Raw genomic sequence first — 14,028 nt, 5'->3', positions numbered from 1 at the left:
CTCAGACTGGGTTTTGCTTCCTGATAAGATACATTTCATGACTGTGAAATGTAGCTATAAATCAGAACAGTCGAAACATTTAGGGTTCTGGAAATCCTTGCATTGACACGGGATATTTGTGTACAATAGTCCAAATCCTAATGTTTCGTGTGTGGATTAATGCATGATTGCTTTTGGACCTTTCATTTTCAACCAAAAAAAAAACAATAACTTGCCTTACTTATCTGGACATGTTGGATAAATACATCTTTCCTCAGAAATACGAACTTGGAACATCAGCATTCTTTCAACAAGTAGGCACCCCCACTGTATTTTAGTGAACTTGCCCACAGTGTCTTAAATGACGAATTTCCAAACTGCTAGATTGGAAATGGTGGCAAGTCCTGATCTGACCCCTTGGACTTTTTTTATTTTGGAAGGATACATTAAAAACTGTTTATTCTGTAAAAATCCATCACTAACAACACCTAAAGGAATTAGTGAAGCCACTGTAACTGTTACACCAGACATGCTGGGTAAAGTACTGACAGAGAAGTTGAATGTCAAGTGGATATTTGCTGAGCAACAAATGGTGCCTATATTGAAGTTTACTGAACAAAAAAATAAATAAATAAATAAAATAAAATAAATCAACTGAGTTGCTGAACATTTTGAGACAACAATCACTGTTGTAGCTTAATTATCTAATAAATTACAGTCATATACACATACAGATATTCTTTTATGATCCTAAGTTGGGACCGGGAATGTTTTGTAATCTACCAGTACTGACTGAATTGCAGTGTATTAGATGGCATACAGAAATAGGAAAAAATCATTCCTGGTGATCATTAGTTAAGGCTCTAATTGTTATTTGCATTGTCCTCTGGTAGGGTATAGTTTCCTTGTCACTTATCATTCATCTTTTGGAGAAATCTAGGTTAAAATTCTATTGGAAGAATTTCTAATGTCCTCTTCAATCGAGAGTTAGCTATCTCAGGAGAGATTTTCCAGCCTGCATACAAACATAACATGCAAATTAGCCCTTGAACCCCCACCCCCTGGTTTCAGTCTTTTAGAGAGATTTGGTTTTCAATCCCATTGAATAATGAGGACTTTCTAAGGTTTTCAATCAAGGCTGATAGACAAGGGAAGAAGGGTTCCCCCTGCAAGTTATTCCAGGTTTTTCAACCTGTTTAATGTGCAAATCAGCCCAGCTTGGTGATGAGCCACAAAACCAAAAATCAGCACCTATAGAACTGGTCTTTCTTAGAATATTTAGTTTCTTTGGACAGAAGAAACTTTTTTTTTGGCAGAAATGGATGGCTGTAGACTTGTCACACTAAAAAGTTATGACATAACAGGTTAGTTATGTCATAACTAATCTATAACAAAAATTATACTTTGGCAACTGATATGAGTTGCTTTTCAATAGCATTCATGATCTGTGACTAGGGTTGCCAGATTTCTATGACTGGATTATAGGACACTCAAAAATAATGAATGCTATCACTCTCCAACTCTCACTCCACCTCCTTCCACCCCAAAAAAGGAAAATTGAATTACTTTTTAGTTAATAAATAGACATTTTGTTTTTATTTTCATATTTTGGTTTAAAAATAGTTTCATATTTGCAAATTTTAGTTTAATTTAGAATTTAAAATATTTAAGGGTAAACCATGGCTTTCTATGGGAAAGGATATGGATTGATATACAGTGGATTCCAGTTATTTGGGCAACCGTTTAATCGAGGCAGCCGTTTATTTGGGACAAATCTTAAAGAACAGAACAGAACCCAATCGAGAAAATAGCCAGGGTTTACTTCGCTTAATTGGGACAACAAGCCTTTTAATCGGGACAGCCGTTTATTTGGGACAAATCATAAAGAACAGAACCCAATCGAGAAAATAGCCAGGGTTTACTTCGCTTAATTGGGACAACATGCCGTTTAATCGGGGCAGGAGACTGCGGCACTCTAGATTACCCTACGATTGTCTCCGACCACACCAGGTGGTTCGGTCGGATTTCTGGAGGTCACAACCATAAAACAATAAAAACAATTAGCAGTCCCCTGTTTATTGGGCTTTTCTGTCAGTGCTTCAATCATATAAAAAACAAATTTTCAGAATCTGCTCTTCATTCCTATTTTTTAAGCTTCGTAACTTGTTACTCCGGTCTCACTTGCGCGTATCGTGTTACTTGCAATTTGTGTATGCCGTGTTCTTTGTTATTAATTGCTTATCTTTTTTAATGTTTTAAATTTTAACCCCCACCCACAAATGTCAGTGAACAGAAATGTCAACGAGTTAGTATGCACATATTACAGTACGTATTAATTAAGCTATACACGCAAGCGTAAATTTATTTTTATTTTGCTAACCTGTGGAAAATATTCTTCATATTTTCACGTATCATTTAATTTTTTAATTGGTAACATAATAAAGTGTAAAATTGTACTTAATACAGTATATCTTTACTTTTATAGCCTGTGGATAATATTCCTCCTATTTTTGCTAATTAGAATCGCTGTTTAATAGAATTAAACTTCAGTTCACAAACATGATCACAATGACCGGCGTTTACTACACATTGCATAGTGATCGGTATTTTACTATAATGAGTCCATTGTAACTTGATTTGATCTTGCAGAAAATCAATCGTAAAGCTGTATTTTTAACTATTTACGTGAAACTCTGCATAATTGGGGCAGCTGCTTAATCGGGCCAAAATGCACTAGTCCCGATGTGTCCCAAATAACTGGAATCGACTGTATAAGGATAATGAACGATATAAAAAGCATGAATTGATCCAAATATTTTAATGCAAGTTTAGTGCATTAATTGACATCAAGCTAAAGTAATTTTAGGTAACCGAAAAAAAGCAAAAAAAAAAAAAAAAAAACTGTACTAGTTTAATAGTTAGAAATCATTCACATTGAACATTTTTTGTATTACTTCGAGCTGCTTTAAAAACTTTGTTTGTTTGTTTTGTTATTTGGTTTTTAGGAGCATTAGCAACTAAGGCCATATTGCTCTGAGAATATGCGGTGTCATTCCCTGACCTTTCCGCATCCTCTGTATTTGGTGGTGACAAGCTCAAACCCGGTCTAATCAAGATGCATGTGCTACGCACTGCTGCTCCTTCCCACCTGGCTACAGAGGTGCCGTAAGAACTTTGGCATAATTTTTAATTTTCTCAGAAAAATCTAAACAACTATCTTTAAAATTGAAGTAGATCATCAGTTCGCTTTTTATGAGTGAAACTCAACATCTATTTCACCCATCCCTCCACTTCGAGTTCATTACACTAAAAATCCTTTCTGAATTTGCTGAAGTCCCTGGCACTGAAAACACATATGAAATGTCCTTGAAAATATTTGAAAGCTTAAAATAAACACTTTTCAAAATTAAATGCCATTCACTCAAAGTACTCTAACAAGTTGTAAATTTTTCAGAGGTTGATACAATTTCATAATTTATTTTTAGTACTGAACCTTCATTAAAATAAATCATTCATATCCAACTTTAGTTTTTCTATTAATTTAAAATATTCTGCTGTGTCAACAAATGAGTCATAGTTAGGACAACCATTTAAGCTTAATTTGCTGAGTTTCAAAAAAGGGGTATTTTCATTAAAATTAAATTTCTTTCCTAAATATTTCAATTCAGCATTATAAAATGATTTGAAATCATTTATTACTGTGCTTTTAACTACAGGGTCTAATTTCTGAAAATGCTGATGAACTTGATACCCAAAAAATTCTTGATCAGGACAATTCTTCAGTGAATTTTTTACATCATTCATTATATAAAAAATATCACTGGTACACGTTTCATTCTTTTCAAGCTCTTTTATTGCTTTGCAAATTATTTCCATCGCATACATTGAGAAAATAAAATATAATTCTATAATTATAGTGACCTCTGTTGAAGGTTATCTTTAAGGTTATCGCTTCTTTCAGCTGAAACAGAAAAACAACGACCATATATTTTCAAGACAATATTTTCTATGTCAATATTTAAATTACCGAAAGCATATTTAGCTAAATTATGAATAATGTGAACATGGCAGTTTGCTTTAATTACATCTTCATTTAATTTCTTAATATTTTGGAATAAGGATTTATTACTCCCAAAATTACGATTTGCATTGTCAGCACTGAAACTAGATACCCTATGCCAATCCAATACTAAATTACTCATTGAATTTTTTAGGCACTCAAACATTCCATCTGCACTTTCTTCACTATTTTCAAAAATATCAACTAAATAGTTTGTAGGACCATATTCTTTGTTGAAGTACTCAATTGGCAAAGGAAACATTTTCATATTCTTTCTATTAGAAGCCTCAATCTGTAAACAAAAAAATAATGGTCGATCATGATGTTTTAAACCATCCAAAACAATTTGCAATGCTTTTTTACCTAAAACATTACAAACAATGGCAGCAGATTTAGTTCTTCCACATGATATTTTTGGTGCAATTTTTGAATCATTATAAAGTTTAGAGTTCAATTTCATTCTACAATCAAATGAGTTATTAGAATGGTGATGCTTAACTGAATGAAAAATATGAGTTATTTCAGCTGCAGTAACTAAATCCTCTTCTTTCATATTCTTTTTCAAGAAACCTATCAAGATTTGAAGAATTTTCTGATTTTTGAGCAGATTTATGAGCTTGTGAGTTTTTATGCTGATTAACTGCTAAGATGCCCATAAAACCAACTTTAAATACATTTCTTCATAGGAGACATCTCGCCTCATGAGGATCATTTGTTGAAGCTAGCAATTCGTATTCTTTTTTGTTATAAGAACAAAGCCTCTTCTTTATTTGAGGGAAATTCCATTTTTGATAGCTAAAAAATAAAATGTTTTCAAAATAGGTTCGTATATAACATGAAATATGTTGGTGCCTATAACCGTATAAATGAAACAGATAAATGTTTCTTTGTAAAGTTATAGAAAAAACAGTTTAAACAAAGCCACAGTGTTTGTGAAACTACATATATGAGCGGGAGGCTAGAATAGGTTAAGATTATCTCTTTATGATTCATTTCTCAGCGGCAGATTTTGTATTTGAAGGGGGTTTTTAACATATCCCCTGTTAAAACTTTGAAATGAAATTGTAATTTTTTGTTGGTTTTGGGGGCCCTGTGCCCCAAGGCCTCCTACACATGTGAGGAAATCCTTCACTGCCATTACAAGGCACAGGCACTGAAAAATGAAAATAAAGGGCAAATTGCGTCCTTTCTCGTTTCAATAAAGGACATCTGGCAACCCTATCTGTGACTGACAAGAAATGATGAGCTCAGTATAAATTAGGATTACCAGATTTTCCTTGAATCGATTATCTGTCCTTGACTTTTAAAATGTGTCCCTGGAAAGGTGACTCACAAAATCTGCATCATCTTGTAAACAGATGATGCAAAGAGTGGCTGATGAAGACAGCAGGCTCAAAGTACCACAATCATAACATACTTCAGACTACTCTTTCCATGTCAATATTCTGTATATTATATACCGAATTCTCTTAAAATCATTAGTGACAAATTCCTTACCACCACTCTGGCTGAATTAATGTGAATGTGAGTCTTTAAAAGAAAAATTCGGAATACCTGAATTTATGATTTATTTTTAAATTACTACAAATTATGTTATCAAAATCAATCATTATAAAAGTCTATAGCTTTTATATAAAAAGTAGAGAGGTGAATATTAATTTAACAATTATGAAATAGAATGCTATTTTACTTTACTGAAATTACATCAAATTAGGAAGACTATCCTGTCCCCATTTTATTTTTAGTTAATGCAGTGGTCCTAATGGTTACCACAGAATAAACTTTGACTTTGCCTTCTTGACAAGTTACTCTGGTATTACACTACTTTCAAGCACATTTGTCTGAAACTAGTGAGTAGTACAATTGTCATATTAAATTTTTAAAGGTAACATTACATTGCCAACGTGTTAATTTAGTATTTAGCCATTGTCTCAACTTTTAAATGCAGATTAACCTTTTGGTGATTATTCATTTGAAAGTAGTGCAATACCAGCACAGCTTGTTTTTTTTTTTTTTTTTTTGTAGTTGTTGGCGCATAGGCTTCTGTGGCCATAATGCACCTCCCAAAGTTTTTGCAGTACTTTGATCCAAGCCCGAGGTGGGAATCGAACCCGCAACCTTTGGGTTGCCAGGCAGGCACTTTACCCAGCCCAGCCGGCGCAGCTTGTTGTGAAGGAAAAGTAAGTTCTGTTGTCAGCATTAAGATCACTGGATTATAAAAGCAGTTTAAATCCTGCTGGATTTAAAAAAGGACAGGATGATATCATAACTTCATATAATTTATTTTTATAAAGTATACACGGTTAAGTCTACAGAAGTAAGCTATGCTAAACAATGGCTTTTTACAGCTTTTATGGCTTAAGGTTTTTGTCATAGATTTAACTATGTCTACTTCATTAAGTGCACCACAGGGTTCAAGTGTTCACAGTACCTACCTATCCTCAGAGGAGATCCAATCAGTGTGTGGCAGCACATACTTTAAATAAATAGCAGCATACTTCGTCATTGAAGACGTGCTTCCACAATGAGATTGATATACTAAGTGGCAAACCCAGTTGCTTAAAGTATGTATAAAAGGAGACTACAATGACATGTTAACAATGACTTTTTACTATTACAATTTTTTAAAATCTAATTTATATCAAAATTAATTAAAATTATTAATATTTAATTCTCTCCCCAGAAATACCAAATAGTATATATTTATTTACTATATTTTTAATGTTGAATCTATATTATCCCCAAATTTGAAGGGGGAAAAATGGTGACCCTAGTGTACACATACAAATTGGTCCATAAGTAAAGAAACTATTTTTAATAGCTGCTAATGTAAATATAAGTTAATTAAAAAATAATTTAATTTTTTTCTTTATTATTTCAAAATAATCTGAGTATAGGAAAAGTAATAGCAGAGGATTGAAATTGTAAAGTTGCATGCAAAATATGAAAATGCTGCAGAGTTTGTTTCTCCCAGTCAAGACATTTTTTGGACATTTAAACCATCCAAAATAAAGACTATGAAGCAAACCCTGAAGAAGTTTGATAAAGTGGGAACAGGCTTAGACCTAAATGGATGTCTGATGAACTAATAAGACTAGTGGTAAAAAAGAAAAATGCATGGGATAAATATAAATTATCAGGTGACACAGAAGCCTATGATAGATATATACTAGTCTGTAATCAAGTCAAAAAGGAGTTGAAGAAAATTATGACAATACTAGATACTAGATGAATCATATTGATATCAATGGCTCAACTGTTGATGATCCTGGTCAGGTTGCTAACAAACTGAATAAGTATTTTGCATCTACATTCACGCCCGAGGAATTCTTTAGGGAGTTGGATGCCAGAAGTTTAACAAACTCTAACAGGGAGCTAAATGATTTTGTAATAGCTTAGAGGAAATTGGAAGAGAAATTGCTATAGCTAATTGTGAGAAAGGTACTTGGTAGATGGGATCTATCCAATTATATTAAGGGAGGCAGCAAAGGTGTTAAAACAAACCCTTAGCCATAATTATGAGAGCATCTGTGGATTCAGGGGAAAGTCTCCATGGACTGGAGATGTGCAAATGCATCCCCAGTTAACCAAGGAGAGATCAAAGGATGACATGAGTAATTGCAGATCTGGTAGCGGAATTCCTTTGCAGAGAAAATAATGGAGTCACTGGTGGTTAAAAAAGTAATGCAGGATGATCTAGACAGGAGTGCAGTTATACTTCAGACCAATATGAATGGATACTATGATGCAACAAAGGAACTGGATGCAAAAAAATAATTTTGATCTTGTATTCAGATCAAGTCTTTTCTATATTAGCATTAGCATTAGTAGAGGCATTTGATGCAAGAAAGCAAGCTTATGCAGCATCAGCCAAAAAAAAAAAAAAAAAAAAAAACCCCTACTTCACCCCTCCGTTCGTTCAAAATACCTATCCAGCTGAGCCTTAAATTTATTTAGGCTATCAACTTCCACAACAAGGGATTGAAGTCTGTTCCACCAACCAACTACCCGCTGGCTAAAGGCAAATTTCCGCACATCTATCCTACATCTGTCTTTCCTCAATTTGAATTTATGCCCTCTCAGGTGATTATTCTGAGCAAGAGGCAGTATCCCATCAGCATTGAACATGCTCAAACCATTCAAGGCTTTGTACACCTCTATCAGATCACCTCGCCGGTGCCTAGTCTCCAGACACTGTAATTTGCAAAACTTAAGCCTTTCTTCGTAAGAGCAACCCTTCATTCCATTCACTAACCTTGTTGCCCTTCTCTGTACTCGTTCCAGCACCTCTACATCCTTCTTGAAATGAGGCCTCCAGACCTGTATACAGTACTCAAGGTGCGGCCTGACCATTGCCTTATACAAGGGAATAATCACCTCCCTATCCCTGCTAGAAAAATTCCTGTATATCATTGACAATACACCATGAGCTACTCTTGCAGCCCGTCTGCACTGCTCAGAGAACTTCATATCTGCCTGCACAATTACCCCAAGGTCCTTTGCATTCTCTACCACTGTCAGTGTAGTACCACAGAGTTGATACGTTGCTCTGGAGTTGCTGTTTCCCATATATAGTACTTTACATTTGTCAATGTTAAACTTCATTTGCCACCTCTCAGCCCATCTGCTCAACCTTTCCAGATCCTGTTGCAGCAGCATAGCGTCAGTAGCGGCCTTAACAACCCTGCCAACCTTTGTATCGTGTGCAAACTTGGACATTAAGCTTGATATACCATCATCATTATTTATAAATACAGAAAACAACAATGGACCCGACACTGAACCCTGAGGGACTCCACTAATAACATTAGTCCATGATGAGCAGTGTCCATTAATTACCACTCTCTGTCTTCTGCCACTGAACTATCCCTTTATCCATAGCAACAATTTGCCACCAATGCCACAGTATCAAAAGCCTTTCTAAGATCCAAATATATAATATCAAAGTTATTCCCTGCATCCAATTCTTTCGTGACTACATCACAGTATCCAATCAAATTGGTCAGGCAAGACCTTCCCTTAAAAAAAACCATGCTGTGTCTGAGCTATAACCGAATTCTTGTCAAGATGATCCTGCAGTGCTTCTTTAACCAGTGCTTCAATTAATTTTCCTGGAACAGAAGTTAAACTCACAGGTCTATAATTACTTGTGTCAGCCTTTGATCCTCCTTTGTGAATTGGGGTTACATTTGCACATCTCCAGTCTGTGGGTACCTCTCCTGAGTCCAAGGAAGCTCTCATAATTATGGCTAAGGGTTTGCTTACTTCCTTTGCTGCCTCCTGTAATATAACTGGATAGATCCCATCCACCCCAGGTGCCTTTCTTGTATTTATCTTCAACAATTTCTGCTCCACTTTACTCTCAATTATTACAAGATCATCTAGCTCACTGCCACTGTTTACTTCATCTATGGCATTCCCCTTCCTGAATAACTCCTCATGTGTGAATGTAGATGCAAAATATTGATTTAGTTTGTTAGCTACCTGAGCAGGATCATGAACAGTTGAACCATCGATATCAAGTGGACCAATCTGATTCATCCCCTTCCTTCTAGAGTTTACATAAGTAAAGAACTCCTCGCTGTTTTTCTTTGCATCCCTTGCCAAAGATTTCTCGTAATCTGCCTATGTTATTAGTGGAGTCCTCCAGGGTTTGGTGCTGAAGCCATTGTTGTCTTTTCTATATTTATTGATGAAGGCATACCATACTTACTGTAAAAGTTCGTAGGGTGGATAATGACAGTAATGATGTTATACTACTGCAACATATTGAGTCACGTGTCACTTGGAGATGTATATCCATCTCCAAGTGACCTCACTGAAGAAAGTGCTCTGGATTACATTCCCAACAGTTTGAAATTGCTATTATCAGAAGCATTTGTGGTAAAGGATCTTTCCATGAAAATTGGCGCAATTGGCCAGAGCATTATGCAAGGTATCCGTCCAAGAGGATTACTATGTCCATTACTGATTGGTTTGTCTCTTCAGCTGCACCACAACTGTAGGTCAAGGTACCTTATTGACATTCTCCACCATCTTGGTTACTGTTCATCGTATGCAGAAGTAACGTGATTCGAAAGGAACACCACGGTATCAGGCGACTGTGGCTCTTTTAATTTTGCTGAAAACACTGCACTGCTTCAAGCAGCAGATAACGTCGATCATGATGTCTGTACTTTTGGATGGGAAGAATACCTTTCACGGAATGGATATGATTGCTGCAATAACTCTGAAGATCAAGATCCATCCAATTCACAGGCCTAAGGTTAGTGAAAGTGACATTAAGAAGGCTGTAACAGTTGACATTAGGGAATACAGAAATGCGAGAAGCATGCTGAGGGGCATCTCATTCAGAAAACTTCCAGTACCCACTGCCTTGATAAGTAGATTTAGTCTTCTCTGTGCAGCAGAAAGATCAGGTCCAAGTTGGTCAGGAACAATGCAAGCAATTCACCGTGGATCAACTGTTTCACATCCAGGTGTCGCATCGATCATGTTCCTTCCCATCACAGATATGGTGGCAAGTGACATGACCTGCATATTCACGACTCTACAATATCTGAACAAGATAGCACACGATCAAAACGTCCCATGCCTTTGATCAGCCTTTATTTTGGAAAGCTTCCCAAATCATCAATGAACAAAGAGACCTGCAAGAGGTTGTTTTAATGCTAGGAACATTTCACACTCTGATTAATCTTTTGGGTGCAATTGGTACTCTGATAAATGGTTCAGGATTGTCTGAAGTACTTCAAGAAATCTACGGACCAAATGCTGTGCTACATATGATGGCTGGAAAAGCTGTTTCCAGAGCGATTCGAGGTCATATGATAGTAGATGCAGCTCTTAGTACTTTACTGGTCACACAAGTTTTCCCTCGCAATGAAGATAGAACTCCTCATGGCCTCGTTAAGGAAGCTTGTGACCTGCTTGACAATGTTATGGCCGCCAAACAAACAGTTGAGGACGTGGAATTTTTTAATGCATTGTCCCAGATTGGTACTGCTTTGGAGGAGAAGAGAACTCACCTACAATCTTCTTCGAGAACAAATAAACTCTGGTTGGAATATCAGAGAATAATAAATGTTGCATGTACCTTGATAACAGCAGATAGGACAGGCTCGTGGGATTTGCACTTGCAAGCTATGCTGGAGATCCTCCTCATAATTTCAGCAGTCGGACATCACAATTACCTCAAGTCGCTATACTTGTACTTGCAGAAAATGTTCAGTTTGCCTTTTGAAAATCCCACCATGAACAAAATGTCCCTGGAAGGTAAGTTTGTTGTAAGAAGAAGTGACAGATTATGAGCCGGACTCAGATAAGACCAGGTAATAGAACGAGTACTAATGCGTTCACTGAAAAGCAGAGGAGGACTGACACGAGGAAGTGGATTTACAGAAATCCAGAAGCAACGTGGCTGTTTTCTATGCCCCTGTGTTCCACTTATAACTTAGCAATGCAGGAATACACTAGAATTTTGTTGGAAAGTAGTGAAAAACACAAAGAAATGGAGGAAAGCAGACAAATGAGGGACAGTAATGACATTAAGTCTTCTCTGTGCAGCAGAAAGATCAGGTCCAAGTTGGTCAGGAACAATGCAAGCAATTCACCGTGGATCAACTGTTTCACATCCAGGTGTCGCATCGATCATGTTCCTTCCCATCACAGATATGGTGGCAAGTGACATGACCTGCATATTCACGACTCTACAATATCTGAACAAGATAGCACACGATCAAAACGTCCCATGCCTGAGAGGGCGCTGAATCTCTTTAAAAGTTACAGCTGACAGTTACAGGCTCCGCAAAAAAGATAAGTGTTTGCCTTTTATTTACATGATTGTTATTTTATATTGTACTTAATACGTAGTCATATAGTTATAGTTACGCTGGTTATTTTTTATTTTTAATTTAGATAAAGAGTTTTTGTGGATTTTACTTACGATAGGTAAAACCGTTATTTCGTTCCATTTTGTAGCCATTGTTTTTGGATATAGTGGTAGGGAATTCAAATTTTTTAATTGAGGTAGCTAGGTAGCTCTAACGCATAATTATATAGTAATACGCTTCACTGTTTCTATTTAATAGTTTCTATTCAAATACTATTGATATTTAATTTATTGATTTTATTAATTTAAACTACCATGCCCCAGACTAGAGCAGCAAAGCAACGGGCACAAAGTGGCAGGAGTGCTGTGAATCGGGGGAGAACTGAGGGGGGCAATTCTCCAACGCATCACAGCCTAAAAAAATGTGCAACTTGTGAAATGTTTGCCGAACTCTCTGGAACGGAACATGATATTGCCATGGCGGATGTCTTTGTGTGTGCGCGATGTAAGGAGTGTAAGGAAATCAGGCGACAACTCAGCGTTGTTATGGGCCTATATGAGAGTTTGAAGGACACGGTGGATGCCCTCGAAAGATCTAAATTGAGGGGCCCATCAGGCTCTCAGCTGCCCAACTCAACGCCAGAGCTCACTCCTGAGCATCAGGCAACACAGCGGCAATCTCCAAAGCAGAATGCGCTGGTCCCAAAGGAACTAGTTATTGTTGGTGACTCTATTGTCAGGGAGACGGGGAATATATTTTATAAAAAGGATAGGTGGAACAGGACCAGGGTATGTCTGCCAGGGGCAAAGGTTGATGACGTTGTAGAGCGGATATCATCTTTCAAGGGCACAAAAGGTGATATAGTTGTACACGTTGGCACTAATGATATTAAGAGTAGGAGACCAGAGGAATTACTCAACAAGTACAGGTCACTGTTGAAAAAAAGCCGTGAAATAGGACTGAATTTGAAAGTGTCTGCAATTCTGCCCAGACACGATAGGAGGGAGTATATGATGAGAGCCTTGTCGATCAATTCGGCCCTGGAAAGATTGTGCAAGGCTCAAGGGGTAGAATTTTTTTCAGCCTGGACTGTACTTGTTAACAGGAGAGATTGCTTCTACAGGGATGGGATACACTTAAATAGAAAGGGTGCAAGAATATTTGCTGATGCTATCGAGGCAGTGTTAGGTGGGTCGGAAAACTGCTAGTTTGGGGGGATACAAAGACTAATAGTTTAACAGTAACCGCAGGCAGAGGTGAAGGTGATTCTTGCACAACTTCTATTAGAATAAGAAGCGACCTGGAGCGAGGGGTGTTGGGGGTTTCAGGGACGGATGGCAGTCATCATGGAATAGTTGGGTATATGGGATGTGTTAGGGTAACAAGGAATAGGCATAGGAACATGTATGCTTGCTTGTATACCAATGCTAGAAGTATAGTAAATAAATTTGATGAATTTGAAGTGTTGGTCAAGACATCAAAGGCGGATATTGTTGGGATAGCAGAGACGTGGTGTCACAAAGATATAAGGAATGCGGAACTGGAATTTGGGGAGTACAATATGTACAGAAAGGATAGACAGGACAGAAAGGGAGGGGGTGTTATGCTGTTAATTAAGAAAAACATAAAATCAAAGGAAGTGCACCCAGTTAATATAGATGAACAGTGCTCTGTTGAGTCAGTTTGGTGTGAGATAAGCACTGCGAAAGGAAAAATAAGAGTAGGAGTGTGTTATAGGCCTAATGACTTGAATGAGTACAATGAACAATTGTACAGAGAAATAGAGTGGGCTAGTAAATCAGAATGTCTTATAATGGGGGATTTTAACTTCCCAGATATTGACTGGAACTTGTGGGTTGGTCACTCACACACTAGTCAGACTTTTGTGGATTTATTGAATGATTGTTTTCTGCAGCAGCATGTTCGAGAGGCAACCAGAGAAAGTAACACTCTTGATCTGGTTATCAGCAGTGATCATTCGTGTATTAAGAATTTGCAGATAAAGGAACCACTAGGTGGCAGTGATCACAGTGTGCTGAAGTGGGATTTACTCAAAGAGGTAACTACCATCAGGGGTAAAGGAAAGGGTTTTTGCTTCCGTAAAGGGGAGTACAGTGGTCTCAGACAGTTTTTAAATTCTGTACAGTGGGATCAACT

The sequence above is a fragment of the Mastigoproctus giganteus genome, chromosome 9 (assembly GCF_048544385.1).
Source record: "Mastigoproctus giganteus isolate SK-2022 chromosome 9, ASM4854438v1, whole genome shotgun sequence".
In the NCBI taxonomy this organism is placed as follows: Eukaryota; Metazoa; Arthropoda; class Arachnida; order Uropygi; family Thelyphonidae; genus Mastigoproctus; species Mastigoproctus giganteus.
This window is presented reverse-complemented; position numbering follows the sequence as displayed.